Here is a 7,690-nt window from a genome sequence, read left to right as displayed (position 1 = left end):
ATGTTCAGCTATAAGTGATTTTAAAGAAGATAGAAGTGAAGAGCAGATCCAGTGCAAATGATAATGGTCACCATCAAATGAGACACCAGACTCACATCTTATTATTTCCAAAGCAATATCATAGCCACTATGGAAAGATGGCTCACATCCTCCTGGAATATCTGGATATGAGATGGGGGATGATGACTTACGTGACAGATGCTTCTGAAAGTGAGGCTGCTTTCTCAGAACTTGGGATGTTTGGGACTGGGTAAGAGGGAAAGGAAGACTGAAAAGTGGGGTGACTCTAACACAACAGGGCAGAGCAGCAAGGGTATGAGGCCACGTACCAGGCACATATTGGGAACTTCATATCTGATGGATGAAAAGGGAAAGAGAGCACAAAGCAGAAGGGAGGGAGGAGGCAGGATACATATGGGGGAAGGGAAAGGATGAAAGAACAGAGGAAACTGGACTGACCACAGCGGACCAGCGTGCTTTATGGGAGCAGCTCTGAATGGCCGGTCCTGAGACCAGCTACCCAAGCACAATGTGTGAAGAGTTTGAAAATTTCAGACTCATGGGCTCTGAACTCAATCAACCCCCTTCCCCAAATCCTTCTTATTAGGCTTAAATTGGTACCCCAAATAATGCATTTTTAAAATACTCCTCAAGCCACTCTCCGTGCGAAGACCTGGGCGGAGAGGGCCAAAGCTATGGCGGCTGTTAGGATGGGAAAGCAGACAACCATGCCAGCAGGTCTAATATGTGCATCTGTAAGTGTGCATGTGGCCAAAGAAGAGGAGTCCAAAAAGCAGCTAGTGAAACCAAAGCAGCTCTGCATATATACTGCGCCACCTCTCCAGTCTAAATATGTTGAAGAACAGCCCGGTGATGTACAAATGGGCTTTGCATCCATTTGCACTACAACTGGTCATTATATTGGCTGGTGCAAGGGTGTTTATGTCTTTGTGAAAAATGGGATAATGGATACAGTACAATTTGGAAAAGATGCATATGTCTATTTGAAGAATCCACCTTGAGACTTTCTTCCAAAAATTGGAGTGATGACAGTTTCAGGATTGGCAGCCTTCATTTCAGCGAGAAAAGGTTCTAGGTTTAAGAGAATTGCTTATGGACTGGGACTGGCCACTTTAGGAGCAACTGTTCTCCACCCTGTTCAATCAGTAATGATTGCAAAGGTAACTGGGAAAAAGGCATGTGCTATAAGCCAGCAAATTTATGAAGCAGTTCAATCACTGTGGACAAAAAACAACAAAAAAGAGTCATTTCCTGAGCCAAAAGAAAAAACTAAGCTAGGAAGCTCTGATGAAATAGAAATACCTGAGTTGTGCCTTGCCAACAGAACTCAGCTTGGAAACAAAGACCAAACCAGAATCTACCTCAGGTGCTACACAGTTTAGGCCTGACCCCAAGCTCATGGATCACGGGCAGTCCCATCCAGAAAATGTAGATATGTACAGCACTAGAAGCTTAGAGAACTACAAGATGTGTGAAGTTGCGAATAATGAGGAAAAAAATCATGTAATGGGTAACTGTGACACATAGAGTATAATTTAAACCAAGTTTTTCCCTTACATCTTTGAATGTACAGTTAGACAAATCACATAAGTGATTAGAGCACAAATTGAATACAATCCAAACAATATTAAATGATAGATCAGGACACAGAGGTAGAAGTATTAGGATGCATTTGGTGACTTTTAAGGGTATTTATAAAAAAATAAAAATAAATATATGAACACAGATGAGACTAAAATCTGAAAAAATATGTATGTGTATCTCTAAATATGTATACATATGCACATATATATTTGCTTTAGCTTTTCTGAATTAATGTCAGCTAAATTAGAATAGTGTGTGGAAGGATGTGTTCCCTCCTCCTCTTTGTTTTTCATTTCCCAGAGCTGGAATAAAATATCCATATTTTATGACAAAAAGAAAAGAAAAGAAAAGAAAATGCTCCTCAGGTGACACTGCTATACGGTCAGATTTGGAGAGGCAAAGGGAATATTTGTATGCTCAGAGCTGCTTGGGTGGGAGATGCTGGCCACTGGTACCAAAATATGACTCAGGCCACTGCGGATGACAAAAAAATGACATCGTTATGAAGACAAATACAAGGGGTTATAGATACATATGTTAAGCAAGAGGAAAATGCCATTTAGAAAAGAAAGTATTGAGGGGAGGCTGGTCACTCAGCCTCTCTGGACTGTTCTGATTATGCAAAAGTAACAGAAGCCTAATGATTAAGGGAAATCCAACCCAGAAAACGTCCACGATATCCTCTTTGATGCCTCAGAAGAGAATGGAGATCCTGAGATGGAGAGCAAGAGAGGAAACGAGACAGTTCTAGAGCAACGGTGAAAGCCGTCCCAGTGACTGGCAGGACCAAGATATTTCTGAAAACTTTTCTATGGCAAGAAGGCTGAAAACATGGCTTCACATTACATGTGCATCTGTACTGTCCTGCAGAGCTCTCCATTACACCCCAAATATCACCAAGTCTATTACACACAATCGCATTGGCTTAGTGATGCTTGATGAATCAAGAAGGAAGGTGTGTCCACACATGGGGAAAGGTCCTGTGGGGAAGGGACAGCAGAGGTGGGGACCGAAAGAGAATATGGAAAATAATCTGAAAGAAAACATATATAGATGTATAACTGAATCGCTTTGCTGTACACCTGAAACTAACACAACAGAGTATGTCAACTATACTGCAATTAAGAAAAAAAAAAAAAGAGAGAGAGAGAAAGTAGAGGCCCGTGACTCATTCCAGAGCAGGAAGTTGGTGCAAAAAGTGACTGGACAAATCAAGCCTTACCCTGCACTTCTTTTTAAAGTCCTGGAAACTTCTGGATTCTTCAAAAAAATATTTGGAAGGGTATTGGAATTCCCACAGGTAGGCTTCTATTATCTTCAGACAAAGGATTTGTACAATAAAAGTATTTTTACTTCTACTCAAAATTCTTTTCAAGTGGTGACTGCAGCGGGTTAGAGATATATCTGAGAGAACTAGCATCTGTCTTTCCTATGTTTCATCTCTTTCTGAGGTGTTTCATTTGTCACCTCTTCTTTCTTCATAATTGACTCAAAATCTCTTCTTTTCTGATCTTTCTTAAAGGCAAGTTAAAAAAAAGAAGGTAATATGTTAATCTAGTATTTCCCTTTAATGACTATTTATACCTATCCTAACCACATTCACTCATTTTTAATATTTGACAGAGGGGGAAAAGCACTGCCAGTATTCATATTTCCCTCTCTCTAATTTTAGCCCTAGGCATTGAATTATTAATGCATAAATTAACAATGCAGTTTGCATCACCCACCACAGAGAAAGATGTTAAAATTCTTAATGGGCCTTAGGAACACCATTGACTTAACTTATTGTAAGTATTTCTTGAGACAAGCCCATAACTTCAACTTTATTGTTTCCCTTGCATAGTAATTTGTACAAAACCAAACCCCAGGTATCTTGAAATAAGAAAAAGTATCTTAGAATATTGGAGTGAAAAGCAACTTCCAAAATCATTTAGTAAAAGTCCTTTTGTTTTTGAGACATAGAATTAGATGCTTATAGATATGAAGAAACTTGGCTAAGGTTATATATTTCTTTGGTGTCATGTCTCAAATCAGAATACATAAATTTCATTCATTCATTGATAAATATTTGTTAAAGAAATTCCATGTGCCAGGCTCTTTCTGAACATTGACTTTTTTTTTTTTTAGAAAAATGAAAAGATATAATCCCTGTCTCATGTTGCTTTCTAGAGAGTAGACCAATATGCAAAGAATTACACTTTCAGAAATGCAATTTTCAATAATATGAATTCCAGTAATTTAACTGACCAGGGGATGCATGAGGAGTGGGAAAGAGAGAAGAATATTGTCACCTTTAGGTCACATTGGTCATGCCCCCTGACCCCTAAGTCACAATAAAAATGGTGTGTTTCTGAACCCAACAGTAGTGATGATGGCTTACTCTCATCCCAAACCTCTTTGGGGTGCTAGTGTTAGTAATTTGTAAGTATACACTTCTGTTTCAAATATAATACCACGCTCCAAAGACTATCCTGATAGTATGTTGATGGCATCGTGACTCACTTCAAAGTGATACAGGGACTTGGCAATAGTTGCATTTCCAAGGTCACGAAGGTGTCCGTTTGACCTCAGTCCAAGAACAAAGAGTTCAAAGGAAACATGGTCCTCGGGGTCCTGAGCCCAGAACCTCTGCAGGTTGGTAAAGATGGAATGAGAGGATAGGAAGTCAAAATCAACTTTGGAAACACCAGGCAGATTAGGACTACACTGAAATCACCATAAAGCTATGGAGGAACACATATCCTAAAACCGGGAGGGAAATGAGAATCCCAGCCATGCTCCTATGGAGCCAGTCCACGAATCCGGTGCTTCAGTCCCCCTCTGAAACCTGGATTCCTCTGGCACATCACGATGGTTCTGCAGTGCCTGGCAGATGTGTGCACCTCCTAAATCAAACCGCCTGGGATCTGCCCCAGCAGGGTCTCTTCTCCTCCACAGTAGCCTCATTGTCTGGAGGGGACCCACTGTGCACTGACAGAGCCTCTGAAAACATAGCTCTCCTTCCCCAATTTCATCATGAAACCATAATGCAGTAAATCTCAGGCCAAAAACCTATTAGTACCCAAGAGCGGTTACAGGAAAGAGCTTCTTTGATGTAAAGTCAAGTTTCATCTGTCAGGAGTGGGGCAATGGAAATGCACTGGTCCTGAGTCATGGCAAAGCATGAGAAGTCACTATCCCACTGTGAGGACACAGGGACCTTGATTGTGGCTATCTGGTCAACTTCTAGGAGGCATTCAGCCATATAGTCCTAGCTCCTTGCCCCTGTGCCAGAGCAGAGATGGTCTAAGGTTTCAAGATGCTTCTTGAGGTTGTAGATCACTTTAGCCCATAGGTCATGTTCAACAAATCTCATGTGCAAAGGAATGTTGGGATAACTGTCATGATCAGAGTAAGAAGTAAGTGTGAGAATGAAGTTATCTAGTTCTCTCCTCCACTAAAGGTAACCTTTCCTCGAATGGTTAAGATTTGGAGAAGCAACAGAAGATGTATGTTACAGAATATATGTTTTGTTATGTGTAGGACCACACACTAGTACCCCAAAGTGGTTCATTGTCCTTTTCAAATTAGTGTTAGAAGACCTTACAACTATACTTTCAAAGTAATTAAAGGTTAACTTTGTTCTTTTCACATGGATGCCTTTCAGGAGCTCTGAGACACTCGATTGGCTGCCCGAGACACAGACCATCTCTTGGACAGAGGAATGTTCCCACAAGTAAATATCATGCCTACTTCATTAAAGTCCACACATCTGATAGTAGCTGCAGGGCTTCTGCATGCTCATGGCCTTAGACTAGGACACAGGGTGTCTTGCTTTCTCTCCTTAGATATCATCTATTCCTGCTCTGTCATTTTACAAACAAGGAAACTGAAGCTAAGAGGAATAATCTGACTTCACAGGTGGCAGAGACCGAGCTAGAACAACACGCCCAACCTCCAGACCCCTGGTCCAAAGTTTTTCATGTATGACAGTGATTCATTTAGGGGCATGATTGGATCACTGACTGACTCCAGTTTCAACAGCATTGGTAAGAAGCTTAACAAAGAGGGAGATGAACAATGTAGAAAAGTGTTGATAAATAGCATTCTACCCATAGTTTAATTTAGAATAAATGTATTGTGGTCTTGCACACCCTCCACGGGATCAACCTATTCCAGGGGAAGGACAGGGAGTGGGGAAGCAGGGTTATGTGAGCGTATGTTTGTGCACAGGCTGGGGAAAGATTGGGCAGAATGGGAGACAGACCAAAACCACTAGAGGGGCCTTTCCTCATAGATTCTGCTTTTCTCAGTTTCCCACAGAGCCTAATAGGCAGAGAGAAGGCCCGTGCCTTTGCTGTGTGTTTACTTTCCACTGAACTATTTTACTGCTTCCTGTTTTCCTCCCCCTCTATTTATTCAGGTTAAGTCCATGCTTGGGAGATGAGGGTGGGAGGAAATCCAGAGCCATGTGCTGGGGCCTCGGTGCCTCCCCTGAGACCTCCAGGCTGGGTGGGACGTCTTCCTGTTTGCCAAGCTTTCCACGGATGCTGTAGAGTAGGGAGTGGCTACAGATCCAAACGTGTGCTTAACTGTGCTCTCCTCAAGCTCTTGCACCTGTTCATTTTGATGAGGAGTGAGTGGTGGCTTTCACAAAGGTGGTGCAAGGGGAAACATTTTAAAACCTAGCCTGGGAAGGATGACTCATTGAGACGTCCTGGCCACTGACAAAGCAGGAAGATCTCTACCTGAGCCTGCTCTTAAGTTTTCCAGTTGTGCACAAGATGCTTCCAGGTCTCCATGAGCATAGACCCAGTCTTTTCTGCCTCTAGGAGAATAACCAGGGTACCTTCTTGTAGCCATAGAGTTTGGAGAGAAACATATCAGTACTGAGTACCTTTCTTATGCCAAGCTCTGTTCTTAACATGGTTACATGTCTTACCTCATTTTATTCTCACAGAAAGTCTAGAAGACATGAACTCCATTGATGTTCAGAATCAACGCTTGAATTAGTGTGCTTGTCTGTGCATTCTGCACCAATAAAATGCCATCCTTCCAGAGTGAGTGACATGACAAGAAAGTGTGATTGAGTAAGAGGATCCAGCATTATCCACCTACCTAGAGAGGTGACCTAAAGCAAGTCATGTAATCTCTCTTTATGTCAATTTCCTCAGCAAATAATAAGAATAATAACAATGACCTGTACCTACCTCATGGGGTGGTCTTGAGAACCAAATGAAATATTCTAAATACAAATGCTCAGTAAAACATGAAACATTCAGCAAGTTTTAATTATTAGGAGAAGAGTTTTTTGGTTTTGTTTCAACAGATATGAGGACGTTAGAAATGGATGAACTACATATAAGCTCTAGTCTTCAAGTCCACGTAGTAGAATCAAAGGCTAATTTTGTCCCGACATGAATACAAATGTAATCTTCTATGGTCAGCTTCTCATGAACCCCTTGATTCTTTACCTCAGTGGATCTCAACCCAATGATATCTCATGTCCTTTTTATATGAAGTATTTTAAACAACTCCATTTGTTATTCTAAAGCAAAATTCATAAATAAGATAACCTACCTATAGACATAACTTTAAAAATCATATGACATCCTGCTTGTAATAATGGAAAGGAGAAATCCAAGGAGAGGGTTTCAAGAGGTAATACTCAAGCATGACTAGAACACAGCAGGTAATACTCAGATACCTGCTCTTCTACAGGTAATCACCAGAAGGTACTGACCATGAATGTGGACTGATATGGGAATATTTTATTGTGATTCAAACAATGCAATGGCATTACTGTTAGTGATGTATTTTCTAAAACGATGAACAACTTTTGGTGAAGTTCCAAATACAATAAAGTACTGCTTTCTGTCAATTTACAGAATTGATGCTTTACTGAAAACTTCAGTGAGTTTTAAAACAGGGTAAAAATATGTTCTAGTGTTTTATAGACTACAGACTCCCCAGTTTATTGATTTAGGCTCAGATAATTCTAAACAGGGTTTTCACCCAATTATATGTCCAGTGGGGCATCTGAAAATTATGTGTGAAGCATGATAATTCTTTGATGTGTGGGGCTGTCCAGTGCATTGCAGGAGGC

The 7,690-nt window shown here is 40.9% G+C and overlaps 1 pseudogene across 1 annotated transcript; it reads left to right on the top strand.

Annotated features, from left to right (window-relative positions):
• The first annotated feature begins 695 nt into the window (after positions 1 to 695).
• Positions 696 to 1,548, top strand: LOC307068799 (MICOS complex subunit MIC27-like; annotated as a pseudogene). The gene has a single exon. The product of its transcript is annotated as an MICOS complex subunit MIC27-like (transcript).
• Positions 1,549 to 7,690: the final 6,142 nt, after the last annotated feature.

The sequence above is a fragment of the Hyperoodon ampullatus genome (assembly GCF_949752795.1).
Source record: "Hyperoodon ampullatus genome assembly, chromosome: 20".
Taxonomy (NCBI): domain Eukaryota; kingdom Metazoa; phylum Chordata; class Mammalia; order Artiodactyla; family Ziphiidae; genus Hyperoodon; species Hyperoodon ampullatus.
The sequence above is the reverse complement of the archived record's forward strand: the minus strand, read 5'-3'. Positions and strand labels throughout refer to the sequence as shown.